The sequence below is a fragment of the Protopterus annectens genome, chromosome 1.part0 (genome assembly GCF_019279795.1).
Source record: "Protopterus annectens isolate FY-2018-M chromosome 1.part0, PAN1.0, whole genome shotgun sequence".
Classification (NCBI taxonomy): domain Eukaryota; kingdom Metazoa; phylum Chordata; order Ceratodontiformes; family Protopteridae; genus Protopterus; species Protopterus annectens.
The window spans coordinates 650,411,858-650,432,008 of NC_056725.1; positions in this window are offsets into that span (position 1 = coordinate 650,411,858).

Here is a 20,151-nt window from a genome sequence, read left to right on the forward strand (position 1 = left end):
ACTGCAAACTGGGAGCCATTATTGATTCCACAAATGGTGTGGATATTCTACAAAAGGGCCTTACAGAAACAGATGCCTGGTGCCAGAGCCATGGGCTCAAGCTTAATGCCAAAAAATGTATAGTCATCCTCTTTGGAAAAAAACATGTACCCATGAACTACCACATAGGTGGCAGGACACTAAACATCAAAAGTGTGATGAGAGACTTAGGGACACAAGTGGACAGTGGTCTCACTTTCGATAACCACATCGCCAAAACAGTCAGGAAATCCTTCTATGTGGCACACCTCATCACTAAGGGCTTTTCATCCAGAAAAAAGGAGGTCATTGTCCCACTGTACTCATCCCTCATTAGACCCATTATAGAGTATAATGCCCCATTTGGTATATACCTCACAAGACATCTGCAACAGCTGGAAAGGCCACAGAAATACCTCACTAAAAGAATCATAGGCCTAAAGCAGATGCCATATGCTGACCATCTAAAAAACTCCAGCTATACTCTGTGGCATATCGTCTACTCAGAGGTGATCTCTGCTTAACATACAAGGCCATGTCAAACCCTGAGCTGTTGGACATGCTCCACTTAAAGAAATCCCAATCCCTCAGAGCCACACGCTGCAGGGATCTAAACCTTATCATCACATTGAACAAAACATGCTGGAGGGATAGGTTCCTGACCAAGAGACTCCCCATACTCTGGAATAGACTGCCCATACATGTCAAGCAGAGCACCTCATTGGCCCTCTTCAAAAGGAACCTTGATGATTGGATGGGAGATAGGAAATTCACCCCGGGGATCATGTCAGTCACCCTGCTAGACAGGGGCCCAGAGAAGTAAATATTGTGGGAAAAAATTTCCAGGGAATTGTTATGGCTAGGCTTGCATAGGCCTTAGGGCCGATAGCCTAGTACCGACCTATGAACCTATATATGTACTTCAGTAGATCAAATTGACAGATAACTGAAATTTAAAAGAACTAGATGAGAAGATCGTAATGTCAAAACAATAAAAGTTTGCAATGAAACATCAACTGAACATGTCAGACACAAGTCAGAGCTTCTGAATGGCAATCACAGTCACAGACAATACCAGGTACTCCATTTAAATCCAATTTAATAGAAAAAATCTACCCTTTTCAAAGTATTTGTAGGGGGTCAAGCCCCTCGCCAGCCCCCACACCCCCTGCAAATTTTATATACCAACTCCAAGATTACACTACAGTGGTGAAAAGTGTAAATTTCCTGATCCTCACTGTACCACGATCTTCATTAAGAAGCATTGAAAAAGGTATATTTTTGTATTAAAATTGTTTAAATAGAGCAGCTGTTTTTTGTCTGTATACCGTGATCTCCATTCTAGTTTCAGCAATGTAAATATAAAATGCTCTCCTGTGTATCAGACAGTAGTCACAACATGAAGGTCTACATAGTCTCTTGTAAACTCTGCCAGATTTACTTAAGCAATCCCAGCATAAGAATACAAGCTAGGTACTCTGCAGAATCATAGTTTTACTGCTGAGAGAACATTCCTGTGTTATTATAGAATCATTACTGTGAGTTTCGGTAGGAAATAGGTGCTCATCAAGTTATACCGAGTATTAACAAGAGAATGGAGAGTGGCAATATACAAACATTAACAACAAGGGAAGAGGAAGACATCAATATGTATAGCCACATTAAAAAGAAAATAGTGTCATAACCTTGTAAAGTAATAGGACCAATGCAGAAGTAAACTGCAGAAAAAAATATATAGTTCTTAACCATCCACCATTTCCATCCTCAAAACTCAGTGGTTTCATACACACTTTGTCAGGCCACATGCCAGCACCCATACTTAACCATCCCAACAGAACTGCAAACAATCAGTACAACCAAATGTCAGTAGGAATGCAACCACACTATGCAATACAATACCTGAAGTATCTGCCTGTTGCCATGCTGATCAGAACTCAGGAGAACTACAGTGATTACACTTGCAACCAAAATTTGCATATCTCCCACCAATGGTACATCTGGGAGACAACCATAACAGATTCCAATGAGAAATCTGTGTAGTATGACACAGTCAGAGCTATGATATTGTAATTCACATGTCCCCCAACATGTCCACTTTTGTGCAAGATAGTCAAAAAGAAGAAAGAGCACAATACCCGAGTGAAAATACATTCTATACAGTCTGTCGATTGTGACTGCCTTAACATCACACAGTACTCAAGGTGTGCACAATATTAAACATCCTGTAGTAGCCATCAGAATCCACAATATTATACAGAGGCTAGCAAAGTAAACTGACACCCTCAAAAGAAGATGCATATTATTAAAGAAATCCAAGTCCATCCCCACTGTAAGGTTACCTACCAGTCTCCTGCAAATTGCAAAGGACAGCAGCAGAACAATGTGCTGTTCTCCATCCATATGTACAGCAAAGAACATGCAATGCAAACCTACAGAGACTTAACCCATGTCGTCCTGAGGAATGCACCAAGCTCAGTGACTGGTGTATTATCTACATATGCCTCTAATTTGTTTGTTTAGTAGGGGTGCATCATGGGAAACTAGTGTACCCCTACTAAACAAGTAAATGAGCTGACAAGCTCAAATGAACAAAATAAATCTTGCTGAAGACCCATGCACGACAGAAACCCAAATATCAAACCTCAGCAAGCTCCAGAATGCAGAGCAGAAGCTACTGCTGCTGCAGAATGGCTACCCACTTACCCTCTATGTATATCAGATTAACATTCATTCTGGAAGGAAAAACTGTGTTTAAGAGGATTATGGGAGGGCATTTATTCCTCCACTTGCTTCTACCTTCCCTTTGCATCATTCAGCGAGCATAACAAGCTGAATGAGCCATTTATATCACTGACCACTATCCAGATACACATGCACAAATGATACAATTGAATGAAAGTTCTAGTTCAGGCTCCACTGTAAGTATGCACAGATATGTGGGAATCCACCCAAAATAGACAAAATGAAAGCTGGGGAGATTCCTGTGTCAGTGCAGTTCACTTTGTTAATAATCAAGGAAATCAAACATAGTGCTAAATAGACAACATTTAATAGATACTAAATCAGTGCTGACTTCCTTCAGAGAGTAAATTGTATAGTAAATATTTTCAAGTTAAGTGAAAGTTTGCCTCTGAGTGCAAAACATCCAAGTACCCCTTTAAACAATGCAGAAAAGAATAGATTATTAAACGATCGACATTACAACACAATGCTTAGGAACACAAGAATGTGCCTTCTTCCACCTCAAGATGAAGAATTGGTACTTAAAACTGCATGGGCTAAGTCACCCATTAAATATGATGGAAATATTGTGTGTTTTGACAATGACTACTCAAAAACAGTGATGGCAAAAAAAAAATCCCTTCCACTTATTTGAGAACTTAAAAAGAAACAAATAAAAGTACATTTGTTGCTCCCAGCCAGACTAAGATTTTCTTTACAAATGGGGTTAAACTCTTTGAAGATCCTGACCCTGCTTTATCACTTCTACAAACAAATAAAATTCTTGAACAAACAATAGAGCAAATGGATTGGAGTAATATATCCTCAAAGAGGCATATAGATTCAAATGGAAGCAAGATAAGTGAGAAAAAGAAAAAAAAATAAAGGGACAATGAATAACTTTTCCTTTTTCCTTTTCCCTTTCTTCAATCCTTACTTACAAGGAAAGTAACATGATGTTAAAATATGTTTATTTTTTCCTTTTTGTAAACAAGCAGAATTTTAGTTGTATATAAACCTTTAACAATAAAGCAAGAAACAACATACTCAGTTACAACATAAATAGAAACTTGACTACATGCAGGTAGACTACATATGAAAGGTAATTAAACTTTATTTTCTGCAGTATACTTATTTATTTTACAGTTAATTGACAATAATGGTAATTCAATAAAGCCTACACAGACTTTTTTCCATGTAGGCATAGTGGCATGGTGCTTACAGGGAAGTAAGCAGATGTGCGATCCAGTAAACAGAGCTGAAGGGTGTGCATGAGCGTGCCAACATAAAAGTGTCTGTGACATGCAAATCACCTCATAAGCAGGTGGATTTCATGCAAATCATGGTCGTAGAGCAATCCAGCAAGCAGAGAGTTAGTCCTCTAGACTCTGTGTTGGTGTCCATAATGTACACAGAAAAATTCCATGTACAGGATGTAAAACGAACACCAGGGGCTATAAAAGTGCACTTAAAGTGGCATAGTAGATACAGATATGTGCAAAACTATCCACTGTGTGTCCAAAACTGTATGAAAAATAATTTAAATTAACTTTTTTTAATAATCTGGGTATGTTTGCATGGCATGCCACAGTGCACAAACACACTTTTATGAAAAAAAACACCAGTATAAAAACCAGATTTATTAGTATGTGACAGTAACGCATTATAGGCCCTACATGGAGTATGTACAATGGTAAACTTCTGTCGTTGCTAATGAGGTAGGTTCTGGAACTGTGTAGTTACCAGGTTCTGTGCATGAATTCTTATGCAAATGAGCTGGGGTTACTCAATATCACAAATGGGTATCAGTGTCAGCAGATCCCATCCGTTTAGGCACAGAACCATGTTGGTGTCCACAGAAGAGGTAGCTGACATTAAAGGGGTTTGTGTCCACATTCTTTTATGCTCATTGGAGCTCAAGTGGCACCTGTTTGCATGGAGCAGCACTCTGCTCAGCAGGGGGGGAAGTGTCCAGTGACTGCTAAGCTTTGTTTACCTTTGGGGTGCATGTTTCAGTGTGTTTCAGTGTGTTTGTGCAGCATGTTGCAGTGCTGAGTGAGGAAGGCTGTATAAAAAAAATGGCTGAAAAACCCAATGATGTATTAGTTACTGATGACCCCTGTTTCACTTAAAATAGGAGGATTAAAACCCCTTACTTATGTACTTGGCAGATGGAATGCATCATAGATAGCCTACAATCTGATTTTGCCCCCATACTCTGCACCAATGGAGTACAAACTTGCGATTGTTAACTGAAGGAATGCTAAGGGCTGCTGCAGGTCTGCTACATCTGTATGTGTTAGATGCTGAGGTCAGTGCTAACGCTGCTGCTGACAATAGGCCTAGACTGAGAAGGAGAACAGTGTTCAGCCCCAGGGTAACCTTTCAGGAACTACATGTGCTGGAGATTGTGAAGTGCTACAGGGTAGACAGGGAAATACTACAAGGACTCACTGAGCTCTGCCACCTTCAACTCAGACCCAGAGCCAACAAAGAGGAACCCAGCCCAGTGAAAACAAAGGTAAGTTTAGCCCTTAGAATAGTAGCTGCAGTTACCTTCCAAAGACCAACTGGGGACATGATCGGGGGGGGGGTCTCACAGGCATCAGCATCCAGTGTACTCCACCATTTCCTGGATGTCATGCTACCACATGCCAGTGAGCACGTTTATTTACCCCACACCCCTGAGGACAGAACCAGAACTATATGACTCTTCTACCATGTAGGACACTACCCTAAGGTACTGAGGGCCATAGACTGCATTCATGTACACATCAAGGCACCACCCAGTGAGGAGGGTAGAATCTATGTCAACCACAAGGGGTATCACTCCATCAACTGCTAGGTCAAGTGCAATTTATCATGAATGTGTGTGCTGGCTGCCCTGGCAGTTATCATGACTCCCATATCTGGCATGAATCACAGCTGTACCTGAAGTTTGCTAAGGGGGACATCCTGTATGGCCATTTACTGGGGGTTGCTAGCTACACACTAGAGCCATGGATGATGACACCCATCAGAAATGCACACACACACAGAAGAACACCATAATGAGGCAAACACACAAACTAGGAACATCATAGAGCATGTGTTTGGGCTGCTAAAGTCACAGTTCTGGTGCCTTGATATATCTGGTGGAGCCCTGCAGTACTGCCCAGCAACATGTGCACAGATGCTCACAATGTGCATCATGCTACCCAATATGATCCTGCAGAAACAACTGCAGCAAGATCAGCAAAGGGAAGAGATACACAGCTCCCCACCAGTGCCTAGGTCCCCACAGCCACATCCACAGACAGACTCAGAGCAGGAACCCCCTGAGGTTGTCCCTGTAGGCAGATGTAGGTATGCCCAATATGCCCTGGCCTTGGTCAAGAGACAATGTATAGCAGAGGCACTGACAACCTAGGGCCCTAGAGACTGACACCTTACTCCAACTCACATACATATATTAAAATTGATGCCAGGCAACCCACACGACCTGTAGCTAGCCATGTATTGGGTGTGTACTGTGTCCATTAGACAGAGTCAGCCCTGAACTACAGGTCTGTAAAAGACTGCATTCACAAGGTAATTCACTCTCCTATACACCACTTGTAATGGATACTACAATATGGTAGCATATGTATAGATCTGCCACATGTATACAAAGGAATACAGTGGGCTACTGGGCTGCTTGCAGAGATCTAACATCCACTTGGGACAACAGGCACTCTGTCTAATAGTATGTGCCCCATAATATTCATATGGCTACAATAATATTCTAATGGCTACATGGCTGGTCAATCCACTACAGTATTCAAGGGAGATAGCAAACTGTGGGGTCACAAGACAGTTGCATGACTGTCTATGCCAGAAGAACATGGGCTGGTCATCCCCCACCCCCAACACATCAGTATTCCAATAGAACTGCTGTAACAGTAAGTCTGCAATGATATATCAGCAGAACTCACAATTCCAGAGCTGTGACACAGAACTTGGCCACAAATTATATTATGCACGTAATGCAGGAGTGGAAGTATATGTCTGTATGCTGTTGATATTGTGAGAAATAGAACACTTCTGTCTGGCAGCTGGTATAGCTCACTGGGCTAGGCACATTTGCATGGGTGATGGTGTTGATAATTTGAATCTGGCAGCATCTACATCATTTGCATGTGAGGTACTCATATGGTGGCATTCCCACAGACCATCATAACCCCTCAAGCTGTTACTAAAAGAAAGCTGGACAAATCCAGAGAGAATGGGGGGGACAAAGGGCCAAATCTACAGAAAGACATTATACATGCTCTTAGTAACCTAGAGGGTGGCTAATATAACAGCAGGCTGCAACAGGTCAGATTAGCTGCAGGATATAAAGGCCATGCACTTAAATGTGTAAGTAGTTACAACAATTCAGTCACTGCATTTTACAGTATTTTTCCAGAAAAATACAAATATATGAGGAAGAGACCATACATATGGGGAAAAATGCTATGAATTCTGCAAAAACATGTATGCAGACTGTCATCCTGTGTGGGGTGTTGCATCATGTACCCCAGTCACATCATACCTCTTAACCGCAGAGTAAGAAATCTGGACAAAGCCATGAATAAAAGTGGGACAAAGGCCTAAAAAATGGGATAATGTATAAATATTGCTCTTACAAACTGAGAAAGTTGATAGACTAACGGGTCTTGCATTAGCATGAATTTCTTGATGGGTATGGAGTCTGAAACCCAAATGTCTGTCATTATTTCTAACTTCAGTCTGTTATGATGTGCCACTAATTTTCCAGGAAAGAACACTTTTATGTAAAACAGCCCAAAACTATGAGGCAAAATTTGGACACTCTGCAAAAATCTGTACATATGAGAGTTATGAGTCACATATTAACTACAGCAAACAGCAGGGAATGCCTTGGACAAGTGCAGGGAAGTGCTGTACTGCAGAAACAGGTGCAGCAGCCAATGTCTGCAGCACACAAAATCCTAGACTAGAGTACAATTAGCTCTGAAATGGAGTCATCTTGTAAGTACTGACAATCACACTAGGCATGCTCCCACACTTAACTAACCTGAGTGCAAGTCTGTTGCCTCTTCCTCACAAAGATCTGCTATGTGGAAATACATCTGTGCATCCAGACAGTTATGTATACATATGTGCCTATCCCTATCCCCCTCATACATGATTAGTGCATCTATCAGTATGTGACACACACACACACACACACACACACACACACACACACACACACACACACACACACATATATATATATATATATATATATATATATATATATATATATACACACATATATGAAAACACTATATATATATATATATATATATATATATATATATATATAGAGAGAGAGAGAGAGAGAGAGCTATATAAAGTACAGTGATACACAGACTCTCGACATATATCTGCATAACACATTTACATAATGTACACACACAGCAACAGGTAAGGAGAAATCCCTGTTATACACATTTATATATATATATATATATATATATATATATATATATATATATATAAGAAAAACAAAACCGAATAAGACTAGGAAGAAATAAACTTATACTACTGAAAACTTCCGAACTGTTAAAAACAAAAACAGAAATCCAATGAATAGCCGCTGAGCCAGAACTGTTATTTGCTGAGTGCTTTCATTCACTTTATTGATAACAATCAAATTTCATCAGAGCAAAATTTTGCTCTGATGTAGTTCGATTGTTACCAATAAAGCGACCGAAAGCGCTCAGCAAATAACAGTTCTGGCTCAGCGTCTATTCATTGGATTTCTGGTTTTGTTTTTGGCAGTTCGGAAGTTTTCAGTAGTATATATATATATATATATATATATATATATATATATATATATATCTGAATGCTGAGGTTATCTGCACTTACACATCACAACAGCTGTCTGATCAGACCAGACCAAGGTAGCAGCAGTTCATAGTCCACTCACCCACAAAACCTTGTGCCTGTGGAATTTCACCCTGTAGACAGACACAGTTGAGTAGGTGTTGTAATGCACAATAATTGCAATGCATGCCTTGGACAAGCCATATTGTCCTTGGCCACATGTCTGCCTATCTAACTATAACCAGCCACATATGGCCATACTGGTAACTGTACGCACATAGCAGCCATATTAACAGGCATATCACTCTTAGGACACTCAATACAGTAAGAGTACCAAGCAATATCACTCTGCAGGCCAAACATTCTGTTTAATACAAAGCTACTTCTGTGTACTGTGTCTGCATTCGCATATACAGCAGATGTAACCCATGCCACATGCAGTAAATGCTGCAAGCTAAAATGTGCACTCCTAGATAGGTAGGGTTCTAATCTCACAGCATCCAACTTCTGTGTGTGTAACTATATCCCCTTGCAGCACTACAGACATGCCCATCCGGCCTATCTCTGTGCAATGGTTATGTATTTTATGGCCCCGTGATTAGCTGCTGGCCTCTACATTGCCCTCTGTTACAAGGCCTGCTGATGTCAGTCACATTAAGAGAGCTGGCTGACAGCATAACATCAGGTAAACTCAATGGTGCATGTGATAAGTACTTCAAGCGATAATGTATAATACTCAATAGGTAGGGATTCTAATCTCACAGCAGCTAACTGTATGTGAGTGTGTACATATGTCCCCTTGCAAAACTACAGACATGACCTACCTCTGTGGAATGGTTATGCATTTTATGACCCTGTGACTAGCAGCTGGCCATAAATTGTCCCCCCTAGAAATGCATAACTGATGTCTGCCACCTGAATGACCTGTACACAAGATTTAGTACATATCAATTCCATCACCATACCTTGTTGATTTGTAGGTTCAGAAAACCCAGGTGACACATACCAAGAGTCACAGACCTTAACACAAAGTATGACTGCATGATTACACTGACTGTCACCATTGTCTGTGATAAACTGTTCTACACATATGCACCTAGGGAGTCATGCACATACACTGCCATACCTTGCTTTTGTCATATATTTGCTGTGCTGCCATTCCATTCTATGCTGCTGTATTGATGCCATGTGTCCATGGTTTGTGTCCTCAGAACCCTGCAACAGAAACATATACAGGTCTGGGACACACCTGTCATTCTGTAACACTCTCGCCAGTACAACATCATACAAAATAGGATACACAAAGTTTGATGCATAGTCCTGCTACATGCCAGCATACAGTACCTAGTGTGGGCCACAACAAGTGGCATGGCAAAACAATACAGCACTACACAATTACATGTGTAGTAATAATGTCACCCTGTGCATCAGACATGGATGACAGGGATGTGGCACAGGTATCATCACATGCACAGGGTGTAGTGTGATAATGCTGGAGGTCTAGACTGTGCCAAACTGCTGACAGCATGTGTGTGACTCAGGAAGGGTTGCTAGTTAGATGGGCCATGGAGAGGTGTCGTGTGTGTCTGTAGGTGTCCTGCATGTGACAGTGGTGTTTGAGTGTCTGTATGTACAAAGGCAAGCCCTGTGCTAGCCCTAGGGACAGATCACCATCTTCAGCCACAAACACAGGAACTGGGTCTGCCATGAGTAGCATTGGCACCACCATGCCCAAGGTCAGATGCACTGCTATTAATTGACAGTGACTGTTGTCTACTGGGGCTGTAACCCAAATGGGAGCCACCCACGACCACATGCTCATGGTTTGCCACGTTGTGGTGTGGACAGCACACTTCTCTCGGTAGTGCTAGAGGTACTGCCACTACGGCAGCGTGGCTGTGCATGGCCATGTGGACTCAGCAGATGATGTTGCTGACCTATATCCACATGTCTGACACCCAACTCTAACAAGATGCTCCAGCACAGGCAATTTGAGGTCTAAGATAGACACTGTCTGAGCTCACTGTCTGTGCACTGCATCAGTCAACCAATCCAGGGTTTCCCCAATGCAGTGGAGGCAGTCATGGATGTCAGACTGTGCTTCCTCCTTAACCCCAGGCATATGTCTGTCTGGCTCTGATATGCTAATTTCAGCCAAAACAGCTGAAATACACTATCATTAGCCAATGATACCACAGTGCAATATATAAGGCCTTCATTTAGACCTGAGCCCCTTTCTTAGCTGTTCAGATGGACATTACTGAGGCATGGAGACTACTGCATCACAGAGGGTAGGTATCATAAATGTCAATCAGTGGAGATGTCTGCAGTATGCCCACAGCTCTGCCTAATATGTGTGGTCAGTGTCCCATGACATTGTGGTCATCTGTTAAATCACTGGCAAATCATTGTGGGCTCCCATCAGTAATGAAGCACACACATTGGAGTGTCAAACTTTATACCTGTCAGAATATGCATGCCAGTGTGCAACAGCTGTTATTCAGTCACCTGACTGTCTTTGTAAGTGCACACTGTAAAACATGTCCCTAACTCTGGGCCTTTGTCCCCACATTAAGTATGACTGTGTCTGGATTCATTGTTCTAGGGGGTTGAGGGGTATGGTAGGACTGCAGCAGCTACTGTTACATACAGCTGTGTATGCTGCAGGCTGCAGCTGTTGCTGTAGGCTAGAACGCATGGGGGTGAACACTTTGGAGGACAGCAGGCTGTATGTGTATATGTGGTAGCTTTGTCTACCTTATGGTTACAACAGAGCTGGGGTAAGAGTACCCTTTACAGCCCAATCGAGGCATGTGATTCAACCGACCCCACCCCCAGCCCAGAAAACCACAGTGAAAAACTTCTCAAAAGCGAACTTCTCAAAACCGAAGTGGAATCCTTCAAGGCCCCAGGGCCAATGGAAACTATGGCCCAAACTGCAGAATCCTATATAAACACATTCTATGGACATCTCCAGGAATGCATGGATCATGCTATCCCAAACAAAACCAAGACCCAATCATCCAAAGGCAAGCATCCAGTCTGGTGGACCCCTGCCATAAATAAACTGTACAACAGAAGGAGGAAGCTACTACATGATAGAGCAAAATCCGTAATAGGGAAGACATCTCTGATCAGTACTAGCAAAAAATTACGATCCCTCATAAAATCCTCCATGGCCAGCTTCGAGAGAAAAATTGCACAGGACACCAAAGACAATCATAAGGCCTTTTTCAGTTATGTTAGGAACCTGGGATGCAACTCCCAGACTTGTTCTGAGTTGATTCTAAACGACAAAAAATACACTGAACCCACAGACATCGCCAATATCCTGGCAAACAGGTTCAGTGCAAAGTTCTCCACCCCCTCCCCCCCCAAAAGAGCAAGTATATATCCCTGCAGAGGGCTGCCTCCCAAACATCTCTGATGCTCAGGTGAAGGCTGCCCTCTCCAAAGCAAAAAACACTGCTTCCATGGGACCAGATGGTGTCCCAGGTTGCGTCCTACATGAACTCCAAGAGGAACTAATCCCTCAAATAAAACAGCTATATAATCTCAGCCTCACTACAGGATATGTGCCCACAGAATGGCGTACAGCAACAGTGGTCCCACTCCACAAAGGTGGAGCCTCTACGGACCCTGGAAACTATCGCCCCATAAGTCTGACTAGCTTAGTCTGCAAGGCTATGGAGGGGATCATGATGGAGCTCATAAACAAAGACATTGAGGACCTACAGACACTAGATCCTACCCAGTTCAGCTTTGTCAAGGGCAGATCCTGCCTTTTGAACCTGGTTGACTTCTTTGAAACAGTCACCAAAGCCATAGATGAAGGGAAGGTAGTCCACACAGCCTATCTGGACCTTGCAAAGGCATTTGACACAATACCCCACTCGGGCATCATAGATAAGCTATCCAGCTTAAATATAAACCCCTATGTCACAAGATGGGTCACAAACTGGCTCAAAGACAGAACCCACAGAGTGAGAGTTGCTGGAGCCATGCCAGACTCGAAACCGGTCACAAGTGGCATCCCACAGGGTTCTGTCCTGGGACCACTCTTGTTCGGTATATACTTTTCCGAGGTACAGGCAAACGTGGGAGGACTATGGCTCACCAAGTTCACAGATGACTGCAAACTGGGCACCATAATCGACTCTTCAGCTGACACAAACATCCTTCAAAAAGGTCTCACAGAGATAGATAACAGAGGCCAGCGCCATGGTTTAAAGCTAAATGCCAAAAAATGTATAGTCATACCCTTTGGCAAAAACAATGTGCCCACAAATTACCACATAGGCGGAAACCCATTAAGTACAGAGAAAGTTATTAGGGACCTGGGGTCCCAAGTTGATAGCAATCTCTCCTTTGAAAACCACATTGCCAAAGTGATTAGAAAGACCTTCTACATAGCCCACCTCATCATGAAGGGTTTCATATCTAGATCAAGAGAGGTAATCGTGCCCCTTTATTCATCCCTCATCAGGCCCATCATAGAATACAATGCCCCTTTTGGGATGTACCTTACCTGACACCTGCAGCAATTAGAAAGACCCCAAAAGTATCTCACCAAGAGGATCAAGGGTCTCAAACAGATGCCATATGCTGCTCGGTTAAAAAAACTCCAGCTCTACTCAGTTGCATACCGCCTACTTCGAGGCGATCTATGCCTGACATACAAAGCTATGTCAAATCCAGAATTAATGGACGTGCTCCACCTCAGTAAATCTAAATCCCTTAGAGCCACACACTCGAGGGACTTCAACCTCAGCACAGAAATAAATAGAACTTGCTGGAGGGACAGGTTCATAACCCAGAGGCTCCCTTCGCTCTGGAATAGAATTCCAGTTCATGTGAGGCAGAGCACCTCACTGAATCTCTTCAAGAAGAATCTCGATAGGTGGATGGGGGATCGAAGATTTGTCCCAGGGATTACTCCTGTGTCACTATTAGACAGAGGCACAGTAAACTAAACCTTAAAAAGGGCACAGTATACTCAAATCAAGGGGTGGTGTAAGCCATACAGAATCGGGCTAGGCTTATAATTGCCCCAGGGCAGATAGCCTAGTATGAACCTATGAACCTATGAACCTAATAACATGTGTTATGCAACAATGCCAATATCAGAATAGTAAACAACATATAGTTATGCTATATAGATATGTGCATTGTCTCCCTACCTGCAGGCCTTTGACCTGCAAAATGGGGTAGCAGTTCATTAATTAGTGATAACCTCTGTGGAATAATAATGCATGACTCACTCATTACTTGCTGTCAGCACAATAATGTAATTAAACTGCAACACAAAACTAGATTTGAACCCATGACTGTATGCAGCAAACTGTACTACAAGCAAGGCATTTAACACACTGAGCTACTAGGTCACTGCAGGGGTATATATATTTGCAAGATATTTGTGTACATAGACAGGCTGTGTGAAAAGGTTATACAGCCATATGTATGAGCATGGCTTAATATAGTTAATATATAGTTATATGTTTATTCATATGTATAATCATAGTCATATTTAAATATATAATATATTAATATATTACTATGTTACTTTATATTTATAGTTCCATTTATATTGATATTATATTTATATTTAAATATATGATATTAATATATATATATATATTTGTTTATATTTAAGCTACCGGTAAAAGAGCACATATACCTGCTATGACTGTAAGTAGTACTCAGTGTGTTTAGCTGGAAACACTTGCCAAATCTAGGACCTGTGTAACATAGTGGGGTAATGCAGTGTGGTATAGTGGAGAGGGGCCTGGCTTTAAGATTTAAGAGTGGTGTTTGCTCTCTATAAGTTACTAACACTGTAATAAACATAAAAGCTCATTTAAGCTGTGATAAGTGAAGTGTCTTGCTACACTGCTTTGTGCAAATCCACGTAAACCCACGCTAAAAAAATATAAAGAAAAAGGGGGTGATAGGACAGTGGAGAAATGGGGGCAAGCAAGAGGAAAACATTGTGAAAAGCATGTAGGGATGTGCAGGAAGGGTGTAGGAAAGACCCATAGCTATCCATGTCTTGTACAGCAACAGCTGTGCATTTGGACAAATTTGTACATGAATTTGGACTCTCAAGCCCTGGAGAGAGGGATGAGGACAACATAACTGCATTGTCAAGCCAATTGGACCTAATTGCTTGTGTCCAGTGGACACGTATGTGAAATTGAGAGCTATGTATGGGGCATTTTTTTTTTTTTTTTTTTTTTTGTGGGACAGGTGCCCATTATTTTTTTTATAAGGTGAGAGTAGAATGTTGGGGAAGGGACATAGTTACATGTGGGGAGGTAAGTTGGGTAGGACAGGATGCATTTGCAGACAGACAAGACAGCAGACGGGTGGGTTGTGACACATGAGGGGGTAACCACCTTGGATGGGTTGTGTGTTGTGAGATGCACATGCCTCCAGAAGGCAGCAGTGTGAATCATGTCCCCACCCATGGGACAATCAGCACTGCTCCTTCACTGACCCAAAGGTGGCTATGCTGGAAACTGGGCACTAGGGCCAGTCTTCCCCACCAGGTTGGCCAGTGTGCCCTCAATCTAGGGCAGGCATGGTTCATAAGTCCGCTGAACTATCCTGTGCACCATGACCAGCAGTTGTCTTTGGGTGACAGCAACCCCTCCACCACTGCTCCCAGGGAGATGCCAGGCTCTGTCAACTGAGGCAATTCCACATGACGCCGCAGTTGGTACAGGGGCAGAGGAGGGACCGCAACTGGCCTGGGTCCTAGACGTGCTAGGACCCAGTGCCAATGCCAGCTGAGGGATGGTAGGCAGAATAGCAATAACTGCCCTACCCTGATGTGCTGTGGTGATGGAGGTAAAGCAATAAGTATAGTTTTTTTATGAACAAAACTTATTGTTAGTAATAACAGCATTCCAGAACAATTATAGCATAAGGCCAACAAAATAGGTAATTCAACAAGATATGTTAATATGCAACCATTATAATACATAGCAATAATAAAACATATGTCTAAAAATACAGTTTAATGTGCCAACATATGTTAATAGTAAACTATAACGAATGAATAACAATAACAAATAAATGAATATAAGGTGTGGGGAGAGAGAGGAAAACAGTCTATTAGTACCATTATAGGCTATTTACTTGCCAAAAGTACTACTATCTACTCTACAGGTCTGTAATTTTTTATGTGTACAACCCCCTATAGCTGCTGTAGTATGTACATACCTCTCAAGCTATTTGTATGGGACAGTGTGGACCAAGCATTAACAACTGTGGGTACACAACTACACAGAACACTTGCACGTCAGGTGGACCTATATAACTACCAAGGTGTACTGTGGACTGATGTAGTGATGCTGTGCTATTTAGGTAATCCTATCAATGGTATTCCTGTGACAGAGGGGTTACGCACTACTAATTACATTATGTGACAGATTGACACTTGAGAGACATGCATGTGTACAGTAGAAAAACTTAATAACTATCATGCCTTGCTTGGTAGGCATGGGGATAGAACCCAATAGCAGTGATGTAGAGCACATTTGCATGGAATGTAGGAATTGGCTGCAGCAACTTTTTAACAGACACACCAGGCATACAGCCATACCATGATTACACATTTTATTTATGTCATTCTGTTTTATTATTGTATTTATTTCCTTTATTTTATACTGTATTTCACATTTTTGCTAATGATTTTAACAGTCTGTGACATCTAAACACAGAGTTATTTACTCATAATATGGGCTACCTCACCCATTTACCTGTAGTTCCTGTGGAGAGAGAATCTGTAAACATTACGTGACTTATACTGTAATATTTAGTGCTACATAGCACTGGATGGTCTGTGTGCGTCAAAATGTACTATAGACAGAGTATTTAACAAACTGAGCTGTTGTGTCATTGCTGATTACTAATTAACTGATATTTGTTTAGAGCTGACCTGGAACAAAAATATAACCTGTTATTAGTACTACAGTTTTATACTAGACTGCAATGACAGTAGAATACACATGCATGGACTACTAGCATGACAGAGATATTAGGTAATCTATACATTACTATATAGACTGCAGGTGTACACAATTTATTGCTACTGGGTTGAAATATCTGTGAAGTCAACAAACAATATCAGATCATGGAGTGGGCTACCTCAACCATATACCTTACTTACCTGCTGTTTGTGGATGACAGAGCATTATGTGAACAATATTGGTTTAGAATCAGCCTTGAACGGCACTATATGTGTTAAACAATACATTTGGCAGCCATTATATTTGCAGTCTACAGCTATTACAGTCTTATACTTGACTGCGGCTCCTTACCTCAGAGCCTGAATGCATACATTTCTACTGTAGTAGCTAAAACAAAACAATCCTGACGTTCACAATTTACCTTGGCGCTATTGGTATTGGTTCATGTGTTATTGCAGAGCAGTTGTCATAATTCATTTCTTGTAAAAAAGCTCTACTTCCACACTTATTGTACTACAGACTTTATTGTATATACTTTCATGCAGTTTGTGGTATTGTTTCATGCTTTTATTAGACAACAGTCATCAGTATTCAGTTCTTGCAAAACAGCTCCAATTCCACAATTATTGCACAATAGACTTTACTGTATATACATCAATGCAGTTACTGGCAGTGTTTCAAGTTTTTATTGCACAACAGTTGCCATTATTCAGGTCTTACAATACAGCTTTAATTCCGCAGTTATTGAACTACAACTTTATTGTATATACTTTCTTGCACTTAATGCTTTACTCTTTCTTGCTTAATGTACTAAAGTTGGCAATATTCAGTTGTTGCAATACAGCTGTAAGTCCACATTTATTGCATTCCAAACATTACTGTATATACTTTACTACAGTTAATGTTTTCCTACTTCTTGCTTATTTCAGTACAGTTAGCATAATACATCCAAACTCACCACACTCATGGTGCAATCTGGCCAAGCACCCCGCATGAGCCTTGATGTTGCAAGCCCTCTCCTCTGCAGCTGTTGGGAGAGAAACACACCATTATGCATACCAGTTTAGCAGACATTCAGATTAGATATAGGTGAAACAGAGGAAAAGTTACTTGCATACTTGTGGGGCATTCCCTGCTCAAGCTTCTTGGACCCAGGTGTGGAAGAGATCACCCTTTCATAATTTCAGGTCATGATGGTGGTGATGTACCTGCTCACCTGTGTGGGGGATACCTATTACACTGGTGAGTTCACATGCCAGCCAGTCCCAGGCCTCTGCCTTGCACTATGAGCCCTGGAAACCTCCCTGCAGCAGCCGGTCATCACGTTTTTTTTACAAGGATTCCAACCATGACTCTGAACTCCTGAATGTCTCAGCACTGCACATGAAAGCATAAACCCTCTCCAATGCCTGCCATAGTATCCTTCAGAGACAGAACAATGCTGGATTCTTGCCTATTCTGTTTAATGTGGCCTGTTTTCCTGCCCTTAAATGCCATTGGGCAACATTTAAAAATGAAGTGCATCACTTAACACCACGCAAACCAGCGCAGCTGAGCAGAGCAGTGTGAAAATCAGCCAAATGATGCTGAGCAGTGCATAAACATGCTCAGCCAATATTGTGTTCATGCGGTGCTTAGCAGGTCTTAGCAGACCTTAGCAGAGCTTAGCTGAGCTCAGCAGACCATAATTTAAATTAATTGCTATAATTTGTATTATAAAAATGAATCCTCACTTTCTCTTCCATGTTTTCAAACCCTGGACCTGCTGCATATGAGGCCATAATGCTACCCATCTAGCTATGTAGAATTCTGCTATACTTTTACATATACCTATGAGCTACATATAAGCAGTGCTAAGCACCCACCTTGCTGCACAAGCCCACTCAGCTATGTTTAAGTATGACATTTAAATAACTAATTAAATGCACTGGTTTCTATTTTTAGATGTCTGGAAGGTGTCTACATGCATTTAGCATTGCTGCGCTCTGTGCCACACAAACATACTATTTTTTTTTTTTTTTATTTACATTGAAATAATACAATTGGACAGTGCAGGAAGTGTCTTACTCATCTTCAGACACAGTTAGCACTACATTCCCTACACTGATCCAATAACCATGTTTCTCGGCTCTCCCTCAGCAATGCAACATGACTAATATGCAAGGTGCACTGTCGAGGGGAACCATGTACAAGGACATGGTACCATTCCATGTAGGTTCTATACTGTGCCTACACGGCTTTTATTAAATCCTGGAGAATACACTTTTTATGAGTTGGAGCACAAAAAAGTATATAATTTTTTTAACAAAAGCATTCAGTGTTTATATTAATATATAACATTGCATATTTCTACTTTAAATTGCATGCTTAGAAGTTACTGCATATTTTATTTATGAAATAGATAAGTCTGCAACATGACACATAGTTGAACTCATGTTTGTTTATCTTATATAGTTACTATTACAGGCTTGAACACAGCATATATCTTAGTACTATCTTGTTTTTCTTGATGCTTTTGGGGAAAGTAACAACAGTGTTAACTTCTATCTGTTACTTAAACAATGTATTATACAGGGTCTACTGCTTTTGGTCGAATTACATTTAGTCAAAAATTATTTCAGGCAGCCCACTTCACCAAAAATGCATTTCACTGAAAACCCTTTTGGTTGAATTCCATTTGGTCGAAAATGGAATATAGCCCCTGACCCACTGCAGTGCAACCCTGGAGTAAGAATATAAAGTTAGGGGGTTGTGGGGGGCATAGCCCCTCACATATTTGCAATGTATTCACTATGATATACTTGTGTAGCCATTAAAAATACATTGAAACATATAATGTCAGTAAAAACTAGTGCCCCCCGCATCCTCCCTAACTTTATATTCTCACTCCAGGGTCACACTGCAGTGGGGCAGGGGCTATATTCCACTTTCAACCAAATTAAATTCGACCAAATGAGCTTTCAATCAAATGAGCTTTCAGTGAAGTGGGCTGCCTGAAATCATTTTCGACTAAATGTAAATCTACCAAAAGCAGTAGACCCATTATACAAAGCACCTTCACCATCACTTTAATATAAAATTAATAGAAATGATCCAAAGTAAACACTTGCTAGGGTAATATTTAAAAGGAAGCTTTATTAAAACTAATAATTGCATTCTTAAGCTGCCTGGAGAGCCAATATACAGTCTTAGATAATAAGCTATCGTTTTTGCCAGACACAGTGAAATGTTAGGTGGGGGTGAGGAGTGAATATAATTGTTAAGGAAGTGTCTTCTATATATTTTAGTTAAAAAGAGGTTTTAGTATATTAAACAACCTTAAAACTCAGAACAGTTCAATGGTCCCGCGTTTTTATATGGACTCGACGAAGCAAGCTTAAGCAGAGAATATACAATCATCTCTGACACATAGATGCAAGAGCAACTATTGCAGTTCAACCTTAAAACTCTCTACTTGAGTGAAAGATTGAGTTTGGTGTTGTATGTAATGAAAATTATTGTTATTTGAGGGCTGTACTTATGTGAAGAGCTGCAGTGTGGCTTAGAAATGAAGCTTCTTTCTCTCAGGCTCAAGCTTTCGTCT